We start from the raw sequence: 26,324 nt of genomic DNA, 5'->3' as shown, positions 1-26,324 counted from the left end.
AGTCCTACTCATTAAACAGGGGAATGATATGTTGCTATTATGGTTTTTCTATTATTTATGTCCATTTGGCAGCCATTTTGTTTTTTCCTTATTTCCCCCGGCTGGATCTTTCCAGACTTTTAATAATAATAATAATAATAATAATAATTCATTTATTTTGTATAGCGCTTTTCAAGTAGCCCAAAGGTGCTTTGACAGAGTGGAAAACATAATGCATAACAATACATGAAAACAACAATTGCAAAAAGACAAGAATCAATAGGGAAATATTTAAAGCAAAAGGAGGGAGAAGGAGAAGAGATAGTCAGGGGTTAAATGCTGTGGGTTGAATGTTGAATGCAGTGTTGAACAGGTGGGTCTTTAGTGATGTTTTGAATGTGGTGAGTGAGGAGGAGTCTCTGATGGTGTGAGGTAGTGAGTTCCAGAGGGCGGGAGCAGCGATGGAGAAGGCCCTGTCCCCCCAGGATCTGAATTTGGTCCGGATGGGGGGGGGGGGTCAGGAGGTTGGTACCAGCAGAGCGGAGGTTGCGGGTGGGAGTGTGTCTGGAGAGGAGGTCAGCCAGGTAGGATGGGGCCAGGTTATGGAGGGCTTTGTATGTCAAGAGGAGGATTTTGTACTGGATTCTCTGGGGGATGGGGAGCCAGTATGTTTATACAGAGACCTTATAGAAATGCATTGTGCAAGAATCAATTCTGTTGCAATTTTTTTACCTTTCCTGCATATTGGGGCTAACATGCTGCTTGTACTGCGCTCACGAAGCGAAAAGCGGGGTTGAGCATTCAGTTACATACGAACGGGTCTGGATTTCAGTAAAGTAAAGTGTGTGCCGTGTCTGCATTTTAGAAATTCATATTCTCGGCAACTGTTGGTCGATTGACATGAAATTTTCACCATAGGAGGGCCTCCTCCTGTAGGCTATTTTAGTGAATATTATGACGTCATAGCTCACGTGGTACAGGCGCCATCTTGGAAAAAACGAAAAACGGTGCACCACCATATCTCCAAAACCGCTCCATGGAAAAAATTGAAACGTGGCTCATTGTAAATAACTCCATATGGGGAATAGGCGTTGTTAACGATGACGTAATTGGTGCCATAATTATGACGTCATAATTCGACAGGCACAATGCTTAGTCTGCTCAGTTTGAAATGTATTGAGCATGATCTACTCAACAATTATTTAGAGAATATAAATTTATGATGTCATCGCTCACGTGGTTTGGCAGCCATATTGGATCAAAAAAAAAGTAACGTTCAAAAACAGAAGAGTTGGCTCACACCAAGTTGACGGCGCAGGGTAAGTATTCTATGAATACCATCTAGTTCATTATGGTGCTCGACTATGCGATGCGAACCGAATTGACGGAGGAAGATGGTGTCACACTGCAACGCCGCATGAGCAGAAGACACCCTGCTCAGAAACTATCTGACCTCGACTATGCTGATGACATCGCTGTATCTGCTGATTCACGACAAGATGCACAGCACATCCTATAAAGAATCGAAGATATAGCCAGAAAAGTCGGTCTTCTTATCAACGCCTCAAAAACAAAGTACATGCACATACTTCGTCGACCGAATGAACAACGAACTCTCAGGGCAGCAAATGATGAAGTGCTCGGGATAGTTCAAGATTTCAAATACCTTGGCTCATACACGAACACTGCCTATGACGTCAGCTGCCACATTGGACAGTTGTGGGCAGCAGCAAACAAGCTTGAGAAAGTATGGTGCGCCCCGCTGCAACGAAGCACCAAAATCCGGCTATGTAAAGCTACAGTTGAAACAATCTTACTGTATGGGTGTGAGTCGTGTACGCTGACTAGTAGCATGACACGTAAAATCGATGGCAACGACACCAAGCTCCTCCATAAAACACTCAACATCCGTTGGCAAGGCCACGTCACAAACATTGAACTATTTGGTAATTTGCCCAAAATTTTTGATGTTGTGAGGAAGAGACGTTTGAGATTGGCGGGTCATGTCCTCCGGCACGAAGAAGAAGCAGCAAAAAGCGTCCTGCTTTGGAAGCTATCAGAAAGGAGAGTTGGTCGGCCGAACCTGACGTTGATTAATATTGTCTGCAGCGACACTGGGCCGCATACGGACAAGCTGAAATCCGTCGCAGCTGATAGAGCTGTTTGGGCAAATCTGACAAAGTAACTTTGTTCTTTGGTGCTCTGGTTTATTTTTGGTGTTTTGTTTGTGATTGTCTGATCAACATTATGTATATACAAGTAGTAGTAGTAGATATGAAAATCCTATTCAAATTTCAAGTCAATCGGATGAAAATTCATGATTTTAAAATTTTTGGAAAAGTGGTTGACCTTTGGCCTATGGTGACCTTGTGATCCTACATATTGATCCCATATATTGATCTGGTTTGTGCAAACCCCAGGTGATAAAATCCTATATTTTGATAGCAAAATAGTTGGTAGTTGAATTCAGTTAGCTGATATGAAAATCCTATTCAAATTTCAAGTCAATTGGATGATAATTGAGGATTTTAGAAATTCGAAAAAAGTGGTTGACCTTTGGCCTATGGTGACCTTGTGATCCTACATATTGATCCCATATATTGATCTGGTTTGTGCAAACCCCAGGTGATAAAATCCTATATTTTGATCACAAAATAGTTGGTAGTTGAATTCAGTTAGCTGATATGAAAATCCTATTCAAATTTCGAGTCAATCAGAAGAAAATTGAGGATTTTAGAAATTTGATAAAATGGTTGACCTTTGGCCTATGTTGACCTTGTGACCTATGTTGATCTCAAAAATAGTTGGTGGTTGAATTCAGTTTGCTGATATGAAAATCCTATTCAAATTTCAAGTGAATCGGATGGAAATTGAGGATTTTTGAAATTTGAAATTGTTGTTCACCTTTGGCCGATGTTGACCATTTGGCTTACGCTGATCTCAAACATAGTTGATGGTTGAATTCAGTTAGCTGATATGAAAATTCTTTTCAAATTTCAAGTCAATCGGATGAAAATTGAGGAAAAAAATACATATATATTGTTGTGGTTTTGGAAATAAAAGCAACCCCCCTTTTTAGTTGCACCACAACATGTCGCCTCGCTTTAGCCAGTTATTTCTTATTAAATGTTAAGTATAGTCTCCTTCCCAGTGTTAGTATGCGTTGAGGCAGGTAATTAAGGGTAGGCCTCATTGGGCCTGGAATGCCATGTGCTGGGCCTAGCACTAGTCGAGGAGGCCCGAGGGAGGAGCCGGAGGGAGTGGCTGGCAAGTAGCAAACAGCCAATGGAGCTAAAGGGGAGTGGCCAGCAGCAGGCAGCCAATAAGAACTATGGGGAGTGACTGATGAGGGGCTATCACGACACGTGACCCCTGGTGGCCAGTGGAGGCCCTTGGAACATTCTGGTGGGACTCCGGGGGGGGGGGGGCTATAAAACCCGGCCCGGACCCCCAGTCTCTCTCTCTGTCCTGGGATTCTGAAGCTCTCAGCGCTCCCTGCCCCCGCTCTCTCTAGCCCAGGACTCTGAATGAGAAACGCTCTCTGCTGCCCTGTCCTCCCTGGCTCTGATCTCTCTTTTGCCCTCGCTCTCTTGGGAAATGCGCTCGCAGGATGATCTCTCTCGTGGCCCTGCACTCCAACTATCTCCCTGCACGTGCGCGGTTGCCTCGCTGACTTCGGGACACGCTGCGGAGATTCCCGTACGTGCACGGCTGAAGCCGACATCCCTGCTGTGAACATCCTCGAGGGGAGACGCCCAACGAGCCGTTCGGGGCGAACTGCACTGAGCGGCCACGCTTTGAGCGCGTCCTCTCCTTCCTACCTTTCCCCGAGTGAGTCAGAGGGCCCTTGTCTGGGACCTAAGTAAGAACGGTTAAGTTTCTCTCCTGTGTCTCTTTTCGCTCACCGTTGTACATTTGTTAATAAACCTGTGTTGTTTCTAACTTGGCCGTTTATGTCTTTTCACCATTGGCCTCGCATTGCACGAGATAAAACCGCTCGATGGGATTCATAGTAGTTAACGGCACGAGTTACGTGACACGCAAACCGCTTGGGCATATCAGACCAGCGTGACTCGTGTGAGGTCCAGCCCCCGTCGTCACGGCAGCATGTGTATCGAAGGTACTCGGGTATTTGACCGGAAACACTTCCACGCGCTCGCTGCGGGTTTGGCAGCTGGAATTGCTCAGCAATCCGCCCCCACGAGTGTAAAGTTGGTAGCGGCCTCGTGGACTCGAAGATCGAGGGGGAGAAGGGCTTAATCCCCCCTCAGTACGTCGACGGGCTCGAGATCCGCAACAAATTGGTGTCAGGAGTGGGATTTTTGGACCTGGAGTGCGCTTCACGTACTCGAAATTACGAGCGTACGAAATTTAGTTTTAAAACCAAATTTACGTGAGTACGTGCAATGGCTGGTCAAGACGACCAAATGCCGGTGGGTGTAAGAAATGAAGAAGAACTAATGGCCCAGGACCAGCAGGAAGAGTTGGTAGTGGTGGAAGCTGAAGAGAGTGTGGCAGTAGGTGAGGAAAATGGCGGTGCCTCGCACGTGGCAGCGGAAGCCAAGCCAGCTGTGCAGGCGGGTTTTGATATGCAATTATTCATGACTCAAATCACGGCATACATGGAAAAGATGAGTGAGAAATCCACCAGGGAAATGAACAAAATGGGTGGTCGAATGGCTAATCGGATGGACACCATGGGGGAGGAGATTGGGCGTAGGATGAGCAAGGAGGTCGCGGTGGTACGCGACGAGGTGAAGTGGTACGAGGAACGCATGGAGAGCGGGATAAAAGTGGAGCACGACCAAACTGACTGGGGCAATGAGAGTAGGAACGGGGGAGGTAGAGAAGCCGAAGATCGTCGAATTGGAATGGGAAAATTTTGGGGGCGCCGACGAAGGTTGAATTGGAAGAGAAAATTTTGGGGGCGCCGACGATTGTCGAGTTAGAACAGATAATTGGGGTTGAAGAGACAGGAGAGACAGGGAATGAATCGTGGGAGGAGGTGATGGAATGTGTGCAAGGTCTGTATTCGCACCGTGATGCCGTGCTTGCTAACCCAATAAAAAGTTTGCAGGTGCTGGTGGAGAAGCAGGAGAAGGAGAGCCCCAAGGTGAGTAAAAATGGCGGGAATGTGTTTGGTGTGAACGGGTGCTCGGCGAGCTTGGGAGAGAGGCGAGACCCGGGCGTTCGCGAAGGGCCCATTATGCGGTGTACGAGTAGTAGTGGTATGGAGTGTGTGGAGAGAGAGTGCGTACCGGAGTGCGAGGAGTGGGAGTGTGCACTGGAGTGTGAGAAAGAGTGCACACCAGAGTGTGTGGAAAGAGAGTGTGCACCGGAGTGCAAGAGAGTGCACACCGGAGTGTGTAAAAGAAGAGTGTGCACCGGCATGTGCGATGACTGAGTGTGTAAGAGAAGAGCGTGCCCCAGAGTGTGCGATAACGGAGTGTGTGTGGGGGGCGCGTGTGCGCCTGGGTGTGCGAGTGTGGAGTGGGTCGCGAGGTGTGAGGACGCGGCCTGGGCTTCGACACCGACCGGGGTAGAGCTTAGCGGGACGAGTAGCGTACGCGAGCCCCCGGTGAGTTGCGTGCCGCGGGGACTGGAGAGAATTGGTGCTGCGTCGGTCTCGCAAGGACTCTCTGCCCCCACTCTCTCTAGCCCAGGACTCTGAACGAGAAACTCTCTCTGCTGCCCTGTCCTCCTTGGCTCTGATCTCTCTTTTTCCCTCGCTGGATGGGGACAGGTTGGATGGGGACCGTTGGTGGACAGCCATTTTCAGGTCTCTCCAGAGATGTTCGATTGGGTTCAAGTCAGGGCTCTGGCTGGGCCACTCAAGGACCTTCACAGAGTTGTCCCTAAGCCACTCCTGCGTTGTCTTGGCTGTGTGCTTAGGGTCATTATCCTGTTGGAAGGTGAACCTTCGGCCCAGTCTGAGGTCCTGAGCGCTCTGTTTCAGGTTTTCATTAAGGATATCTCTGTACTTTGCTCCATTCATTGTTCCCTCAACCCTGACCAGTCCCCCAGTCCGTGCTGCTGAAAAACACCCCCACAGCATAATGCTGCCACCACCATGCTTCACCGTCAGGATGTTATTGGTCAGGTGATGAGCGGTGCCTTGTTTCCTCCAGACATGACGCTTAGAATTGAGGCCAAACAGTTCTATCTTGGTTTCATCAGACCACAGAATCTTGTTTGTCAGTCTATCCTTCCTCTCACCTAGCTCGTCTTCACGCTGTTGAAACCAAAAGCTTTCGGAATCATTGGAATCTCCCTGATGAAGCCGATTCCGAGGGCCTTTCACTTACTCACCGCAGGCAGGTTTGGTGGTCTTTCTGTCTTTTACCGACTCCTCTATGGCCTTGCTCCCCCAGCTCTCTCTGTGCTCTGTGCCCCAAATATTCCTGCAGGACGCACAAGATCTGCCAGCAACCCTCTTATGGTTAAACTGCCAAAATCAAGACTCTCTGCTCACCTTCACTCCTTCATTCCACTTTTCTCCCACCTCTGGAACAAACTCCCTCGCTCTATTCAATCCCACTCCTCCCTCCAGGTCTTTAAAACAGCTGATCACCACCATCTCTTATCTTCCCCCATCCAAAACCTTGATATTTTCTACCCCCGTTAATTCACCCCAGATCCACTTTTTTGAAATCCCAACTTCTTTCCTGAAATTCCTCGATGTGTTGCTTTGCTTTGTACCGTGTACCCCTCCCTCCTCCCCCAGCCCTCCCCCTTCCACAGATCCACCGACGTCCCTGCTCTCTTCTGTTGTTGTGCTTGTGCGCTTCCCTCTCTCTCCCCATCTTGTCTCCTGCTCCCTTTATCTTATGTTTTATGTGTCTGTGCATGTTTTCATGTTCAATGTGTTTGCTCTTACACGAGCCTAGACTTAGTATGCAAAATAATGACTTCACATGATGGAGGATGCCCAGTCCACCACTGAATAGCATCCCCATAGCATGATGCTGCCACCACCATGCTTCACGGTAGGGATGATGGGAGATGTGTGATGAGCTGTGTTCGGTTTCCAGGTGTGCTGCCATGTGCCTTTTTCTCAGGAGTGGTTTCCGTCTGGCCACTCTCCCATAAAGCTTAGATTAGTGAAGTGCTGCAGAGACTTGTCCTTTTGGCAGGTTCTCCCATCTCAGACAAGGAACTCTGCAGTTCAATCACAGTGGTCATAGGGTTCTTGGTCACCTTCCTGACCAAGGTTCTTTCCCAGTTGCTCTATTTGGTCGGTCGGCCAGCTCTCGGAAGAGTCAGGCTAATTCCATATTCTTTCCATTTCCTGATGATGGAGCTCACATGTGCTCTTGAGAACTTTCAACACTCTAGAAATTGTTTTATAACCTTCGCCAGATCTATGCCTCCTTACAATTCTATCTTGGAGTTCGATGGACTTCATGGTGGAGTTTCTTCTCTGACATTCAATCTTCTTCTTCTTCTTTTAGGTTTCATGGCGTTTTCAGAGCTGTGAGGCTCTATACACGCCACGCGCCTGAACATCACCCGTCTTGCAAAAAAAAGAATATTGTGGCGGACACGAAAGCACTGACGTGGTGACATCACCCCGCACACCAAGTGGGGATGGGCCACGCCAGGGAGAGAGGCGTGGCCTCACGATATACACGGGGTGCGCAGCCCTGAGCAGCTTAGTGCTGCAGTTTGAGTACTTTGAATAAAGACTCTTTTATGAAACGCGTTGTCCGCTTGCTCCTTGTGTAAGCATTAGCGCGCACAGCATCGCGCTTTATATGGTGACCTCGATGTTGGATCTGCCGTAGCGATCCTTCCGAACACGACGCCATTGCAATGGCAAACGACAAGGCAATGGCGATTAAACTTCCCGAATTTTGGGAGGCCCAGGCCGAAGTCTGGTTCGTTCAAGCCGAAGCCCAATTTCAGCTTCGGCGCCTCACCAACGACGACATGCGCTACTGCCACGTCGTCGCCTCCCTCGGGCCCGGCACGGCCGCGCGAGTTGTGTCCGTCCTTCGCCACCCACCGGACGGCCACAAGTACGAGGCACTCAAGCGGCTACTCCTAGCCACGTTCGGCCTCACGGACGACGCACAGGCCGACCGCCTCCTGGATCTCCCCGAGCTCGGCGACACGCACCCGTCGGTCCGAATGGACCACATGCTGTCACTGTTGGGTGACGAAGCCCCCGGTTCTCTATTCCGGGCGCTTTTCCGTCGCCAACTTCCAGCGCAGGTTCGCCTCGCGTTGGCCGGGACCGGGCTAACGGAACCCCGAGCATTGGCAGCCGAGGCGGACAGGTACTTCGCGGCTTCGGATACGCGGGCGAGAGTCGGCGCGGCCGTCACGGACCTCGAGGCTGATGCTGCTGATGATGCTGATCCACAGCATCAGCTTACACAGCATACGCAGCATGCTGATACGCCCCTCGTGACCGCCGCCACGCCCCGCCCACCGCCGCGGCGAAAACCGCCAACTCCACCGAACTGGCGGAGCCAGCCTCACTCCTCCAGCTCCACCACCTGGTGCTGGTTCCACGCCAAGTTTGGCCACGAGGCTCGGCAATGTCATCCGCCATGCTCCTTCAACAGGTCGGGAAACGCCCGGGCCGGCGCTCATCAGCCTGCTGTTCATAACGGACACCTTATCCGGGCGCCGTTACCTGTGCGACATGGGAGCACAGGTGAGTGTGTTTCCCGCCGGCACGTCACACAAGCACGCCGCGGGCGGGGGCCCCGTGCTGCTTGCCGTGAACGGGACGCCCATCCGTACGTACGGAAAACGCTGCCTCTCTCTGCGGTTCGGAGGGCAGGTTTTCCGATGGACGTTCGTCACCGCCGACGTGCCCATGGCACTGCTTGGCGCGGACTTCCTGTGCGCTAATGGGCTCCTGGTCGACAAAAAGCGCAGACGTCTTGTCCAGGCCGAGACGTTCAGCTCGCTCGCTTGTGCGCTGCCCAGCTCGTCGAGCAGCTCAACGAGCTGCTTGCCAAGCGGCTTGCCGAACGGTTCGGTTCCGGCCACGTTGATCTGTATGCTTCCGGCAGCAGACGCATTCACCCGCCTCCTCGCCGGCTTCCCGGCCCTCACGCGGCCCACCTTCTCGGCGGGGGCCGTCAAGCACGGGGTGGCCCATCACATCCCCACCGTCAGGCCACCGGTCTATGCCCGGGCACGCCGCCTCGAGCCGACGAAGCTGGCGGTGGCAAAAGCGGCGTTTGCTACCCTGGAGCGACTCGGCATCGTTCGGCGCTCAGAGAGCGCTTCGGCGTCGCCGCTGCACATCGTGCCGAAGCCCGGCGGGGGATGGCGACCGTGCGGGGACTATCGCCGTCTCAATGACGCCACCACTCCCGACCGCTACCCCGTCCCCCACATTCAGGACTTTTCCGCCCGTTTGGCGGGCATGTCCCACTTCTCGAAGGTGGACCTCATACGTGGCTACCATCAGGTCCCCGTCAGGCCGGAGGACGTCCCGAAGACGGTGGTCATCACGCCATTCGGACTCTTCGAGTTCCTGTGGATGCCCTTCGGTCTGAAGAATGCGGCTCAGGCGTTCCAGCGACTGATGGACAGCGTTCTGCGCGACTTGGATTTTGTCTACGTCTACCTGGACGATATCCTCATCGCCAGCGCGTCCCGTGAAGAGCACCTACGCCACCTCGGCACGCTCTTCGAACGCCTGGGCCAGCATGGCCTGATTGTGAACCCCGCAAAGTGCCGGTTCGGCGCCGCCGTAATCGATTTTCTGGGGCACCGTGTCACCAAGCACGGAGCCGTCCCCCTGCCGGCCAAGGTGGAGGTGGTGAAGGGGTTTCCGCGCCCCCGCACGATCAGAGGGCTGCAGGAGTTCCTGGGCATGGTGAACTTTTACCATCGGTTCCTGCCCCGTATCGCCCAGCTCCTGCGCCCCCTGCACGAAGCTCTCCGAGGTAAGCCGGGCAAAGGCGACGTTACCTGGACCGAGCAGATGGACACGGCGTTCACGGGCGCGAAGCTCGCCTTGGCTAACGCCACCATGCTCGCGCACCCGGCGCCCGATGCACCGATCACTCTTACCACCGACGCCTCGGACTACGCGGTGGGCGCGGTGCACGAGCAATGGGTGCGTGGAGCTTGGCAACCGCTGGCGTTCTTTAGCCGGCAGCTTCGCCCGCCCGAACGCCATTACAGTACCTTCGACCCTGAGTTGCTCGGGCTTCACTTGGCGGTCAGGCACTTCCGCCATCTGCTTGAGGGCCGTGCGTTCACGGCCTTCGTCGACCACAAGCCGCTGATCTTCACGATGGGCAAGGTCACCGAGCCGTGGTCGGCCCGGCAGCAGCGTCACCTCTCGGCCGTGTCCGAGTACACGACGGACATCCGGTACATCGCGGGGAAGGACAACCCGGTGGCGGATTGCCTTTCCCGGGCCGTCGCCCACGCAGTCCACCTCGGCATCGACTATGCCCGGATGGCAGCGGACCAGGCCGCTGACCCCGACGTCCAGGCCTTGCGGACCGCCGTCACGGGCCTCCACGTCCCCGAGGTGCCGTTCGACGGCGCGGGCGCGGCCCTCTTGTGCGACGTCTCCCTCGGGCGTCCTCGCCCCATCGTGCCCGCGGGCTGGCAGCGCCAGGTGTTTGACGCCATCCACGGCCTGTCCCACCCGGGCGCGAGGGCCTCCCAAAGGTTGATCGCTGACAAGTTCGTCTGGCATGGCCTTCGGAAGGCCGTCCGTGGCTGGGCCAGGACGTGCCTCGCGTGCCAGCGCGCCAAGGTGCACCGGCACACCCAGGCCCCATTGGCCCCGTTCACGGTGCCGGAACGCCGGTTTGACCATGTCCACGTGGACCTGGTGGGACCTCTGCCCCCCTCGCGGGGTTTCACGCACGTCCTCACCATGGTGGACCGCACCACCCGGTGGCCGGAGGCCGTGCCCTTGGCGTCGACGACGGCGGCGGATGTCGCGCAGGCTTTCATCGCCGCCTGGGTCGCCCGGTTCGGCGCCCCCTCAGACATCTCGTCCGACCGCGGCCCCCAGTTCACCTCGGAGCTCTGGGGGGCGGTCGCGCAGGGGCTCGGGGTCCGGCTGCACTGAACCACGGCCTACCACCCCCAGGCTAACGGCCTGTGTGAGCGATTTCACCGCTCGTTGAAGGCCGCGCTCCGGGCCACCCTCCGCGACGGCGGCTGGGTCGACAGGCTCCCCTGGGTCCTGCTGGGCCTCCGGACGGCGCCCAAGGAGGACCTGCGCGCATCCGCGGCGGAGTTGGTCTTCGGGCAACCGCTGCGGGTGCCGGGCGAGTTCCTCCCCGACTCCACGGCACCATGGTCCGTGGCACAGCAGCGCTCCGCTCTGCAAGAGACCGCCCAGAGGTTCGCCCCGGTGCCAACGGCATGCCACAGGCACCCACCAATGCACGTCGCCCCGGAGCTTCGCACGGCGGAGTACGTCTTTGTCCGCCACGATGCCCACCGGACACCACTGCGGCCCCCGTACGACGGGCCTTTCCGCGTGCTGGAGACCGGGGCGAAGCACTTCACCCTGGACATCGGCGGTACTCCTGACCACGCTTCTGTAGACCGCCTCAAGCCGGCCCACCTCGACGTGGACCATCCACCGCCAGTGGCCCGACCCCCACGCCGGGGCCGCCCCCCTGCGGGCGGACCCCCGGCACCGCCCAGCCCCGCCGCCACGCCGCCCCTCGGTCCTGCAGCCGGAGGCATCCCAGATGGCATCCCTGCATCCCAGACGCCGCCAGTCGCCAGGGGGCGCTTCGGCCGGGTTATCCGTTTGCCCCGCAAACTGACCCTTCAGGTGCGCAGGGATTCTGGGGGGGCGCGTGTGGCGGACACGAAAGCACTGACGTGGTGACCTCACCCTGCACACCAAGTGGGGATGGGCCACGCCAGGGAGAGAGGCGTGACCTCACGATATACACGGGGCGCGCAGCCCTGAGCAGCTTTGTGCTGCAGTTTGAGTACTTTGAATAAAGACTCTTTTATGAACCGCGTTGTCCGCTTGCTCCTTGCGTAAGCATTAGCGCGCGCAGCATCGCGCTTTAATATATTGAAATGGACGCCGATGGGACATCCATAATATAACTATATAGGTCTCCCACACGCTTTCAAAAAGTTTCGGATCGCCTTGCACAAACGAGGATGCTTCTGGTTTAAATAATCAAAAATGACGGGCAGGTCAGACCCACCGACCCCTCCTCTCCAACAATTTTAAAAAGGAGCAACCTCGGTCCTTCGTATTGGCGGCATCCCAGAAATACGTGGGATAAATCTTCGGGTTCCCTCCAGGAGGCGCAAGTCCCGGAAGGGTGACACCCTATCACGTGAAGATACGAATTAAGGCGACAGTGCCCAAGTCTGAGCCTGGAGAGAGCCACCTGGTCTCTGCGGGACAACTGGGGTAGCTGAAAAGTAGGGGGGGGGGGGATCACGTCGGGGTTCACCATGACCACATTCACAATTTCAGACGGTCCCAAAGGGATTGGGGGACACATTCGGATGTGATCGCACACGTGGCTGCAAGATCGAGGGCCTCGTTCCCTCCGATGCCCACATGAGCGGGGATCCAGCACCACATGAGCGGGGATCCAGCACCACATGAGCGGGGATCCAGCACCACATGAGCGGGGATCCAGCACCACATGAGCGGGGATCCAGCACCACATGAGCGGGGATCCAGCACCACATGAGCGGGGATCCAGCACCACAGGAGCGGGGATCCAGCACCACATGAGCGGGGATCCAGCACCACATGAGCGGGGATCCAGCACCACAATAGCGGGGATCCAGCACCACATGAGCGGGGATCCAGCACCACATGAGCGGGGATCCAGCACCACATGAGCGGCGGGGATCCAGCACCACATGAGCGGGGATCCAGCACCACATGAGCGGGGATCCAGCACCACATGAGCGGCGGGGATCCAGCACCACATGAGCGGGGATCCAGCACCACATGAGCGGGGATCCAGCACCACATGAGCGTCGGGGATCCAGCACCACATGAGCGGGGATCCAGCACCACATGAGCGGGGATCCAGCACCACATGAGCGGCGGGGATCCAGCACCACATGAGCGGGGATCCAGCACCACATGAGTGGGGATCCAGCACCACATGAGCGGCGGGGATCCAGCACCACATGAGCGGCGGGGATCCAGCACCACGAGCGGCGGGGATCCAGCACCACGAGCGGCGGGGATCCAGCACCACATGAGCGGCGGGGATCCAGCACCACGAGCGGCGGGGATCCAGCACCACATGAGCGGCGGGGATCCAGCACCACATGAGCGGGGATCCAGCACAGATTGACCACAGATCCGCTCCAACTAGCAATGTTGATCAGGTGCAGTACTTCGAGCACCAGGTCAAATCTGCATCCCTCCTTTAGAGACTCCAGAACCTTAAGTGCAGAGAGGGAATCAGAAAAGATCACGGCACTGAGAGGGTTGAATTCGATTTGCCATTCCAGAGCAAATACGATAGCAAAGAGTTCCGCTGTGAAGACGGAGAGATGATCAGATCACCTCTTAGCCTTTGTCACATGAACATCACTGACATACAATGTCAACTGTGGGACCTTGTACAGAAAGGTGTGTTTCTTTATAAATCATGGCCAATCAATTGAATTGGCCACAGGTGGACTCCAGTCAAGTTGTAGAGACATCTCAAGGATGATCAAAGGAAATGGGATGTACCTGAGCCCCCCAAGCCCTCTCCCTCCCACACATCTCCCTACTCTCAAATGTTGTGTTTGTGTGCTTCCCCTTCTCTCCCCATCTTGTCTTCCGCGCCCTCTTTTTATATATTTTGTTTGTCTGGTTGATTTGTTTGTGAAATAAATGTTAGCTCTTTCACGAGCCTCGATTCAGCATACAAAAAAAAAAAAAAAAAAAAAAAAAAACAACAACAACAAAAAACAACAATGTTTCACTCACTGAATGTTTCACTCACTGAATGTTTCACTCACTGAATGTTTCGCTCCCTGATTGTGACCAATGCAAGAACCAACAGCAGGTAAACAAAGGGTGAACTCCCTTTACCGATATCATTAAACTACGCCCATTTTCGATGAAACGTTTGCTTGTGACGTGACATTTATATACGGCAACACCTGTTGTCATGAAACCTGGAGTACCGGCGTACCTTCCGCTTGCTTTTCACGTAATACAGGTGAGGATTTGTAAGATTTAATTTGAAGTCAAGACGTCTGATTAACAATTAGCATTCGTAAATACAACAGAAATTATTAATTATAGACAAAAGCTTTTGGCCTTGTGACCTGCTGAATCGTAATTGTAAAATCGTTTAGAATACCGAGAGCAACTCGTACCTGACTCGGTGGTGTAATGGTTCGAGCGTCTACTCTATGGGTGGGATGTCGGCCGTTGGAATCCCGACCAAGTCATACCAAAGACTTAAAAAGTGCATCTATGGTAGGTAGTACGTGTGGTATATATGGACATGCAAACGTTCCCATTTTACTGTGAGTTTTTCCGTGACTATTACCGTTTTCTGGGTCATCAAGTCGCCCGACGTCACGGTCATGCATCAAGGTGAATTTTGATAGGTAACTAGAACGGCACTCGGTATGGAGAGCGCACACCTCTGCCAGGCTCAACACTTTACGTTTTGTATTCCACTTATAGGCCGGATCTGGATTCGGACCTGAACCAAAATCGAATCGATTCGTTCTTGTCACACACTCAATCGATCCACCAAGTTGGGTCCGAATCCGTCCATGACTTTTTGAGATATTTTGTTCACAGACAGACAGACAAACAGGCAGAGACACAAACAGCCAAACAGACAGACAGACAGGGGTAGACAGGCAGACAGGGGTGAAAACATAACCTCCATCCACTTTCGATGGCGCAGGTAATGAATGGATGACAATGGAATTTGTACAGGTGCAGTAATTGCAACGTGCTGATTCCTTCCGTTGTTCAGCATTTAAAAACGATCGCCCATGTCCATGGATTTTGGACAAACAACCATTAGTTGGTAATAATGACGCAGGCTTTGATGGTCTAAATGGGCTACTCGATGGTACAATGGCTGACAGGTGTGTACACTCACCTCTGAGCTGTCGAGCCAAGGTTCGAATCCTGACATGTTGGCGTTTCACAGGCAGGGTAATTCATCAATGTGTGTGACGTCCCTCGGATGAACGTTAAACCGGGAGTCCCATCTGTCGGCATTAGTCGGTGTCCTTCGCGAAGGGTCGGCGAGCTATCGCCGGCATCCTGAACAAACTAAAAATGCCTGCGCTAAATACTGTGGGGGAGGCAATGGCAAACCACGAATGTCACAAATGTCTGGACCTCTTCTCTGAGATTTTGGAGAATCCTTTGTTGTAGGCCTTGATATCTCAAAAGCTTTTGACAGAGTTTGGCATCGGGGTCTGATATCCTAGCTCCCTCTTTCGGCTTTCCTCCTTCACTCTGCTCTCTCATATCGAGCTTTCTCTCCGACCGCTCTATCTCTGTAATTGTCCATGGCTCAACATCTCCCTCCTTCCCTATCAACAGCGGTGTTCCTCAGGGTTCTGTTCTGTCTCCAACACTCTTCCTTCTTTTTATCAATGACCTTCTTTCTTCTACAAATAACCAAATGCACTCATATGCTGATGATTCAACGTTGCATTCCTCCATGTTTTTCCCATCTGCCCCATCTTCCCTCAATCGATCTGCATCTCGTTTTATCACAACAACCTCTTTAAATTCGGATTTGGACAAGATTTCCCAGTGGGGCAAATGTAATCAGGTTAAATTTAATGCTTCTAAAACTCAATTTCTTCCCATACGTCTCTCCAAAACTCCTCTCAACTCTCCAATCTCCTTTGAAAGTTCCACAATTACACCATGTGATATAATAAACCTACTAGGTATTACCCTAACTTCAAATCTATCCTGGAATCCACACATTACACAAATAGCTAAATCTGCCTCGAAGAAACTGGGAGTCCTGTTCAGATGTCGAAGATTCTTCTCCTCTCAACAGTTGCTTCAACTATATAAAGGATTGATTCGTCCTTGTATAGAGATCTGCTCTCACATCTGGGGAGGTTATAGTTCCACATACTTACTGGACAGAATTGAATCCAAAGTAATTCGACTTATCAACTCTCCCAATTAAATGTGACCTGAAAACCTGACACGCTCAAATTACGCTGAAAATTACGCTCAAACACGCTCAAATTACGTTGCTCAAAAAGACTAACCCTTGATTATGGTACATTAGAATCAGGATGCCCTCCTCTTGCGTCGAAGTTCATTGTGACGGCGAGATAACTCGTATTATTACCTCCGCCACTTAAGGTGGATGGAGGTTATGTTTTCACCCCTATCTGTCTGTCTGCTTGTCTGTCTGTTTGTTTGTCTGTCTGTGGACAAGATATCTCAAAAAGTTGTCGAGTGATTCGGACGAAATTTGGCAGAGATATAGAGTATGGTGCAAGGATGAAATGATTAGATTTTGGTGAAGATCCGGATTCGGATCCGGCTAGTATAATTTTTTTTAATGATTCTTCACCATTGGGAGAAAGGGCCAAAATCGATTCATAGCAGGATATCTCAAAAAGTTGTGGACGGATTTGGACGAAACCTGGTGGACATGTTGGGTGTCTGACACGGACTACCAGATTCGATTTTGGTGAAGATCTGAATATGGATTCAGAAACAAGAATTATTTAATTTTCAAGGGAATCTTCACCATTGAGTGAAAGAGCTAAAACCGATACATGGCAGAATATCTCAGAAAGTTATGGACAGATTTGGACAAAACGTGGTGCACAGGTTGTGTGTGTGACAACAACGAATCGATTCGACTTTGATGAAGATCTGAATATGGATCCAGTTACAAGAATTATTTAATTTTTAAGTGATCCTTCACGATTGAGAGATCGGACGAAAAACGATATATAACATGATAATTAAAAAAGTTGTGGACGAGTTATGAAAAAACTTGGTGGACGAGTTGGTTAGATGACAAGACCAAGCCGATTAGATTTTGGTTCAGGTCCGAATCCAGATCCGGCCTATCAGTGGGATACAAAACATAAACTGTTCAGCCTGGTGGAGGTACGCGCTCTACTGAGTGCCGTTCTAGTTATTATTACCCTGCGCTCGCGAAGCGAAAAGCGAGGTTAAGCATTCCTTTACGTACGTATGATTGACAAGAGATTTTCACCATAGTAGGGCCTCCTCCTGTAGAATATTTTAATGAATATTATGACGTCATAGGTCACGTGGTACAGGCGCCATCTTGGGAAAATGTCGCACCTCTAAATCTCTGAAACCACTCTATGGAAAAATTTGAAACATGGCTCATTGTAAATTACTCCATATGTGGAATAGATGTTGTTAACGATGACGTCATTGGTGCCATATTTATGACGTCATTATTCGACAGGGACAACGCTTAGTCTGATCAATTTGAAATTGATTGAGCATGATCTATGCAACAATTATTTAGAGAATATAAATTTATGATGTCATCAATCACGTGGTCTGGCAGCCATATTGGATCAAAAAAAAGAAACGTTCAAAAACGGAAGAGTTAGTTCACACCAAGTTGACTGTGCAGGGTAAGTGTTCTATGAATACCATCTAGTTTTGATGATGATTTTATTATGACTATTACAACTTAAATCATCTTTTTCCAATGCCTGTGTAGTTTTGAAGCCATTTATCCATAAACCAATACCAATGTATTTAAAGCATCTTTTTATTCTCCACCTTATGTTTATAGATTCCAGTGAAACATTTTTATGAAAGAATATGACACCTGGACAAACCGGTTTGAGAGTTCCTGATGAGACTTCTAGAGCTGGAAATCTCATGTCGATGAGGGTCATTATCCTGCTTGTGATCTGCAGTGCATTGTGTTTCACCTACGGTCTGTTCACACCTTTATCGTCCTCTCCGAATATAAGTAAGAGATGCTTGCAGTGGCGCTCATCACTATTTAAAAGTAGGGGGGACCTTATCTGGAAATTTATTTCGAAGTGGCTATGAGAAGATGATTATGTTTTTTGTCATTTTCATGAATTTGATAAAATCGCATAAATAGTTACCAATTTTAAATCTGATATCAAACTTCAAATTGAATTGATGATATATCAGGAAGTCGGAAGACGAGTGATGTAGGCATTTTACAGGCATTTTAAGGCCATTTTCCCTGCAAGAGCGGGGGTTAGCCTTGCGGTCCCCATGACGATGTTCTCCATTTTGCCCTATTTTCGGCATCTCCCCTTGTTAACCCCCTTGCCCGCATTTCTTCTTCGACCACCTTCAGCCAAGTCTTTCTCGGCCTTCCCCGTCCTCTACTTCCTTCTATATTCATTCCCATCACTCTTTTCAACCAGTCACTTTCATCCTTCCTCAACACATGACCAAACCATCTCAACCTGTTTCTCTTCACAGCATCCATCACAGGCTCTATTCCCATCATCTTTCGCAATTCATCATTTGTCTTCCTCTCTCTCAACGATACTCCACACATCCACCGAACCATTCGCATTTCCACCCTTTCCAGCCTTCGTTGCTGCTCTACGTTCATTACCCATGTCTCACTCCCATAAATCATAACACTTCTCACACATGCAGCATGCACCTTTCCCTTCAGCTTCAATGACACTCCCCTCCTCGTCAGCACGCCACTCAGTTCCCGAAACTTCTTCCATGCACATCTCACTCGAGCAACCGTTGCTGAGTCTGATCCACATTCTCCATTCAGCATGTCTCCAAGGTAACAAAATGTTTTCACACCTTCCAGCTTCACGCCGTCTCCAAGATCCAACTCAACATTTCCTCCATCTGCAGCTCCCTCTGTGCACACCTTACACTTGAATGTAGCTGCCACACTGGTTAATGACCCTCTCAAACCACTACATTTTTGATGAACCCACTCAGCGCACATTGTTCATTGAATGGAATTCACTCCAACACCCTTCCTGCACACAGCACACGGCCACGTCCCAGTTTTTTCCACCTCACCACATGCTTTACCACTTGCCATCACCTTCGTTTTTCCGATATTCACCTTCAGACCTTTTGTCTCCATACACTCCTTCCACTTGTTCATCTTCTCCTTCAGTCCATCCATACTTTCTGCAATCAACACCAGATCATCTGCATACAACAACTCCCACGGCAAACCCTCCTTTACATTCTGAGCCAGCACCTCCATCACAGCTACAAATAGTAGTGGACTTAGTACCGACCCCTGATGCACTCCCACCTTCACCTCAAACTCACCACTGTTCCCGTCCTTCGTCCTTACAGCTATGCGCGCTCTTTTGTACATTTTTTTTTTCTTCTTTTTTTGTATACTGAATCGAGGCTCGTGAAAGAGCTAACATTTATTTCACAAACAAATCAACCAAACAAAATATACAAAAAGAGGGAGCGGAAGACAAGATGGGGAGAGAAGGGGAAGCACACAACCACAACATTTGAGAGCAGGGAGAAGTGTGGGAGAGAGAGGGCTTGGGGGCAGGAGGCGTGGGAAGGGGAGGGGGGGGGGAGGGGTATAAAACACAAGGGGACCATCACTGCTCTGATCAACCATTCCTCCACTCCTAACTTCCTCAATGCCCATGTCAATACTTTGCGTGGAACCCTATCGAATGCTTTCTCCATATCAACAAACCCAAAAAACAACTTCTTCCTCTTCTCCATATACTTCTCCTGCAACTGCCTCACGATAAAAAACGCGTCTGTCGTTCCTCTTCCTGGCATAAATCCAAACTGCATTTCGTCAATCTTCACTTTCTTCCTTATCCTCCTCTCCAACACCCTTTCCAATACCTTCATTCCATGCTTCAATAACTTTATCGCTCGATACGAGCCACACTCCAGAGGGTCACCTTTCCCCTTGTATAGAGGGACGAAGGCACTCAGTTCCCAATCCACTGGAATGCGGCCTTCTTTCACCACCAGATTACAGATCTCTGTCATTCTCTTCACACCCCAATTTCCCGCTGCCTTCAACATATCTCCCACAACTCCCGTCGACCCACCCGCTTTTCTACTCTTCATTGCTTTTATTGCTTCCTCAACTTCCTTCTCGGTTATCTTCTCTGCCGGTCCGAAAACTGGGTTACTCTCTATGTTGCCATCCCATTCATTCTCTGCAATCAACAGTATTTCCATATATCTCTTCCATCTTCCTTTAATTCCATCTGAGTCCACAACGATTTGTCCCACTTCATCCTTCAAGCAACTCACCCCCATCACATCACACCTCTCTTTCGCTTCTGCTTTGCAATCCTGAATACCGCTCTCTGACCCTTTTCCGTATCCAAGCGTTCTCCGAACATTTTCCTACATCCCTCCTGCGCCTTTGCTACCTCTTTCTTTGCAGCCTTCTTGGCTGCCTTATAACTTTCATGCTCTGCCTTTTCTGCCCCCATACCCTTCGCCTTCTGCCACTCCTTGAACTTCTTCCTCTTCTCGTCAATCTTCTTTCCAACTTAATCATCCCACCACCATGTTTCCGAGTGCCTCGGTGGTCCTTTTGTCCATCCACATACCTCACCAACGGCTCCCAACAGACTATCTTTCATTGACATCCAACCACTTTCAAGCTCAACCACATCATCCTCCACCATACTCAGCCTCTCTTTTAATGCTTCCCTCACTGTCACCTCTTTCAACCTCCACACCTTCATTCTCAGTTGGTACTTCACCCGCCGAGTTCTCCTCGTACCTTTCACCCTTATGTCGCAGACAACCAAGTGGTGCTGTGAAACAGCCTCCTCCCCCGGGATCACATTTGTGTCACGGAGGTGCCCCCTATCTCGCCTACACACCAGCAGGTAGTCAACGGTTGTCGTCGACCCACCTGACATGTACGTAACAAGCTTATTATCCTCTTTCTGGAACTGAGTATTACAAATCAACAAATCAGATGTAGGGATGACACAATTCTTCACAAAAGAAAATCTACCAAGATGCAAACTCGTTAACTTATGAAAGTACCGACCAGTCAGTCTGTGGAGGATTTCGCATCAAATAACACTTATTAACCCTTTGTGTGCTGCGTCATTTTTTTCAAAGTGTTCATTTAACCCTTGGATGCAGTGATTGGGCCTCAGAGGCCCACACGGTTTTTTTTGTTGCAAAAACTATGCTGTACAATATATATATTTTTGGAATGAGCCTCATTTTCACCAACTTTGATGTTGTTACACAAAATTCAGTGACATTAAAAAAAAAAAATCATTCAGGCTCGGGGGGAAATCTTCATTCTTCACTTAAAACCTGGAAATCTGACAAGAATGCAGGCCTGGGGCCTCGAGGCCCCGCATATATGTTGTTGTACTACTATGCTATATCATTATTTTCTTGATATGAGCCTCATTTTATGCTCCTATAACTTGGTTGCAAATAATTCAGTGACAAAAATATATAAATTTCATTCAGGTTAGTGGGAACATTTGTGTGGCCTCCGAGGCCCAATGGCTGCATTGGTGTAGGTTTTTTGACAGTTGCGGACATATACATTCCAAATAAAAAGATTAGTGAATCATATTTTTTGAGCAAATACTCGTCCATGAGCCTCAACTTTTTAGAGAAAAAAAATTGAAAAACCAAGAACCAAAAAAAATTAGTAAAAAAGAAAAAAAAGAAAAAAGATTCATTACTTGTATGGGATTCTTCCAACTAATAGGATCAATGATTCGCATTTTCTGAGCAAATACACATCCATGAGCATCGACTTGGATTGAAAAAGGATATGAAAGAAAAAAAATCTATAAAAAATATAAATTAAAAAAAACATTACACGAATACATCCGTTGGGCCTCCGAGGCCCAATGGCTGCGTTTATGTAGGATTTTTGACGCCTGCATCTAAGAGTTAAAAATCATATATTTTTTGTCGTTAAAAAAAAAAGTTTCATCTTGTCTCAAATCTGAGAGAAGCAAGCAAATGGTTAAACATTTGGACAGCTTCACTGATATAAATAATTGACAGAACAAAAATAACCTGTTTGTAATTCTTCTTTTCAGAGTAACTCAAAATTGCGTTAATCTCAGCACCTTGTTCAAACGCGAATCGACTGCATTTTAGAGTGGGAAGGTCCATGAGACCTCAAATTGTCATACTTTGAAACAATTACACGAAAAGCAGGTGTAACTTCATATTTACAAATTGCGCAATGAAGCATCAAGAGGGGTGGGCGGGACAACGACTGTCAATCAGCCTGATGGGAGCGGGACAGCAAGATACATTTGACATATGTATTATTTATAATTATGCCAACTCCTGTCCCATCAGAAAACCAGTTGGACACCTTGGAGACCAGATAGGAACAATGAATGGAGCCATATACAGACATACAGTACCTAAGAAGACTCAAAGCTGTAATCGAAGCCAAAGACGCTTCTATGAAGTATTTACTCAGGGTTGAATACCTCATTAACTCCGCCACCAATGGTGGATGGAGGTTGTTTTCACCCCTGTCTGTTTGTTTGTGAACAAAATATCTCAAAAAGTTGTGGACGTATTTGGACGAAACTTGGTGGACAGGTTGTGTGCCCGACAAGGTCTTATTGCTTCGATTTTGGTGAAGATCTGAATATGGATTCGGATATAATAATTATTTAATTTATTAAGTGATTCTTCACCCTTGAGAGAAAGGGCTAAAACCGACATAAAGCAGGATATCTCAAAAAGATATGGATGGATTTGGCCGAAACTTGGTGGACAGGTTGTGTGTGTGTGTGTGACAAGGAAGAATTCCTTCAAATTTGGTGAAGAATTGAAGCCGGATCAGATAAAAAAATTTCAGTGATTCTTCTCCATTGAGAGATAGGGTAAAAACGATATATAGCATGATATCTCAGAGATACAGACGGATTCAGACGAAACCTTGTGGACAAGTTGTCTATATGACAAGGACAAGTTGATTTGATTTTGTTCAAGATCAGAATGTGGATCCGGATCAAAAGTTTTGAATTTTTTACAATGATTCTTCATCGTTGTGCGATAGGGTTAAAAACTATACATAGCAGGATATCTCAAAAATTTATGGATGGATTTGGACGAAACTTGTTGGATAGGTTGTGTGTGTGACAAGAGAGAATCAATTCAATTTCGGTGAAGATTCGGATCCGGCTAAACCAAGCCCATTCTTCTGTTACGACGTGTGGTGAGGCAAGCGTAGCGACCTGAGCCAAGCTTATATATATATAAGCGGATTAGGATGTTAATTTTACCGAGCGGAGGTATAACCGCGGCCGAACAGTTCTTCCCCGATTCACCCGATTTACCCAAACGTTGGCCGTATCGCGCCACCGCTATTCAATCAGGGAAAAGACAAAGACGACGGATGTGAAGAAAAGGAATAAGAAGACGAGAAAAGGGCTGAAAATACTACTAAATTTATTTACTATTTACAGGCTCAAAATAACCAAGGAGAAGGAAAGATAAGAAAATAATATACAGAAGCTTTTAGAGACACAGGGAAAATACTAGCTTATACTGACTTCATTATCTACCCAGGACAGAACAAACAAAGACGACTCACACGGGGAATGATGATAGGAATTGGCTGGAAGGAGGTGTGTGGCTGGAGGGGGAGGACGGCACGGAGCTGGCTGGAGCTTGATCCCGCACGGGACGTCGGGCTGGACCTCGACGGCCGCTGATGCCACCGAGCCTGTCTTGTGCGCGGGATCACGGGTCGGAGCTGCTTGGTGGAGCCGACGCGCTGGTGGGGGGTTTGGCGTGACGGGTTCTCTCCTCTCTCTTTCTTGGTCCAACCACTCTTTCTCCACCGACAACTCAACGCAACCACTCAACGCAACCACTGACCACCCCTGATGACCAACTCAGCTCTGACCAAAACCACACAACTCAGCTCTTGTCATGGACCTCTCTACGTGCTCAGCTCAGCCTTTTAGCTCATCTCTTGGACTCATCTCTTGTCTCAGTAAAAGCGCATCTCATAAAAGCTCATCTGCTGACGACCCAGCTCTTGTCTCCTGTGGGGGCGTCCCGCCGCGGGTTATACAGGCCCCTCCCCTCAACCTTTTCAAACCTCCCCCAAACGTTCTCTCTCCGCCCTCTCAAGCCAAACCCCTTGTTCATGGTTGGTCGAGTGGGGCTGGCTCACTCCTCCCCTCTCTGACGAGGTGCGGACCCGCCTTTCTTCCCCAACCCTGCCTCGTGGCCAATGGTGGTTGAAGAAAACCGCCCAAAATGCAGTTGGCCATTGAAATGAAATGAAAGGGGATCTACTCTTATTTCACTTGGTGCAATGGAGTATTTAAATTAATGGGAGACACAGCCTTACCCTAAGACACATAATAAGGAAATAAACTACTGAACAGGGGTATTATCGGGTCCTGCAATGTGGTGTTTCATGGAATAACTACCGAGACGCCCTTTGACCTTTACACTACGGAGGTATTTACAAGGGTCATGACATTTACAAAGGGTGATCTTTACAACAATTTACACTTCAACAACAACAACAAAAAAACCATTCTCATATCCACAACACTGCACCCTCCTCCTCTTAGACACGTCCCGGGCCTACAACTTAAATTTAGTGTGACACGTAGGTGTAGTTCCCTCTACTTTTAACCTGACCCTGAGTGCGACAGTTTTAAAACATAAATAAATGTGTCCCGCTGCTCCATTGCACCCTGCCTAACAGACTTACGCCCACAGGTAACCGAATTGCGGAATGGTCTTCAAACTACACACTGACGGTGGGGAGCATTATTTACAATTGACGCTACTTTTATTTACAAAACGTAACCCAGGACCTGTAATTGTTCTTTCTGGGGGGGGAGACAGTCTGCTCTGCATCGACGCACCATGAAAACACCCAAAAACGCACCAATACACCCCCAAGCACCAATCGGTGCAGTCATCACTGTTCATCAATGTTCATGAATAAAAATAAAATCAACAACCCCTAACCCTGCAGGTGATCTCTTGCTCTTCAGCTCCCTCTGCTGGCTATTATTATTTCTTCCAGTTGTTGTCATTTTCCTTTGCTGGCGGCCTATTTGTATTAAAACGAAATGCACCCAACGTGTCCATTTTTATTTATTTTATTTATGGCCCACAGGGCCGACTACGTGTGGTTCACCTGTGGGGCATCGGTGCCCTGTGGCCAAGGTCCGCCAGCAAGATTTCGGGCCTTCATGGCCGGTTCCAGCAGAGGGGCCATGCCCCAACCCATGGGGTCCATAAGTGGTGCTCGGCCACAGATATGTGGTCCATCATGTGGTGCATCGATGCAGACAGCTGGTTCTGGGAGTTCCGGGAGCACAATGGCGGACTCACGCACGCTCCCCTCGGCGCCCAATGGCGCACAGGTCATGTGGGAGACAAAAGGGGGAAGACAAATGAGTGAGGGGTAAGGTCACAAGGGTACACATCAATAAGGCAATGCAAGGCGAAATGCGTATGGAGGGCGAAGTGAGAAAGCTCGTCCCTACCGTACGTCACCCCCCTGTCCCCTACACTACCCTTGCCCTTACCCCATATGTACAAAATCTACACATTACAAATTCGTCGCTACTGTCACGTCTCCCCATATTTCCCATACGAAATTCGTCTCCACAATCCCTCTAGCCAAAACTTGCCATCACTCAAATTCATCATCAACCCTCACAAGGAGGGAGAGATGGAACATAAAGCACAATGTCACACCCACGTCATGATGCGTCTCACAATCCAAAATATTTGCACATAAAAAATAATCAAAACATGGTATGGTGTGGAGGTACGTCATCTCAGGTGAGTGGATGCAGATGGTGCGAGGAGACTTCAATCCTAACTATCTTCTAAATGACTTTAACACACTTTACACTACCCGGGGTCTTTCCCTGCCAATCCATTGGTCAACTTACACGATGGGTTCTAAAAACCAATTCCCATTGACCAAACTGTGGTGCTTCTCAATTTGGGGTCTCACTCCCCCGATTCATCTCCCGGTGCCCTTGCACAATTTCTGGGCTGTGACGTGTAGCTCTCCCAGCAGGTCTACCCACCTGCACACCTCCACCACTGTAGTTGCCACCCGAGCTTACCTGCTCCTTACCTAACCTATCTAACTGGGGAAGGCCCCTCCTGGCTCTGTCACCCCTTGGTGCCCTCTGGCACTGGGCTACCCGGGTCCGTCCTCCGGATCCTCGGGCCCCATCCACAACTACCGGCTCCCAGAGCCCACCTGCGGCCTCACCTGGCCGACATCCTCACAGTGGTGGAGTGCCCAAACCAACTACACACACTAACAGGCTACACGCCCAGCCATTTCCACAACACTAATGCACCCATCCAAACATCATTCTTTCACCCGCACCACAGATGCCAATATCCAACCACAATTTACCTGTAC

General features: G+C 49.8%; 1 long non-coding RNA gene across 1 annotated transcript; it reads left to right on the top strand.

The window, feature by feature from the left end:
• The first annotated feature begins 14,057 nt into the window (after window positions 1–14,057).
• LOC137426521 (uncharacterized) lies at window positions 14,058–23,980 on the top strand. Its single transcript, XR_013623683.1, has 4 exons — window positions 14,058–14,132; window positions 17,712–17,894; window positions 20,693–20,814; window positions 23,471–23,980. It is a non-coding gene; the product is annotated as an uncharacterized LOC137426521 (long non-coding RNA).
• The last annotated feature ends 2,344 nt before the right edge of the window (window positions 23,981–26,324 follow it).

This window comes from Myxine glutinosa, chromosome 5 (genome assembly GCF_964187855.1).
Source record: "Myxine glutinosa chromosome 5, kmMyxGlut1.1, whole genome shotgun sequence".
NCBI classification, from domain to species: Eukaryota; Metazoa; Chordata; class Myxini; order Myxiniformes; family Myxinidae; genus Myxine; species Myxine glutinosa.
Note: the sequence above shows the minus strand (reverse complement) of the source record. Positions and strands in the feature narration are given on the sequence as shown.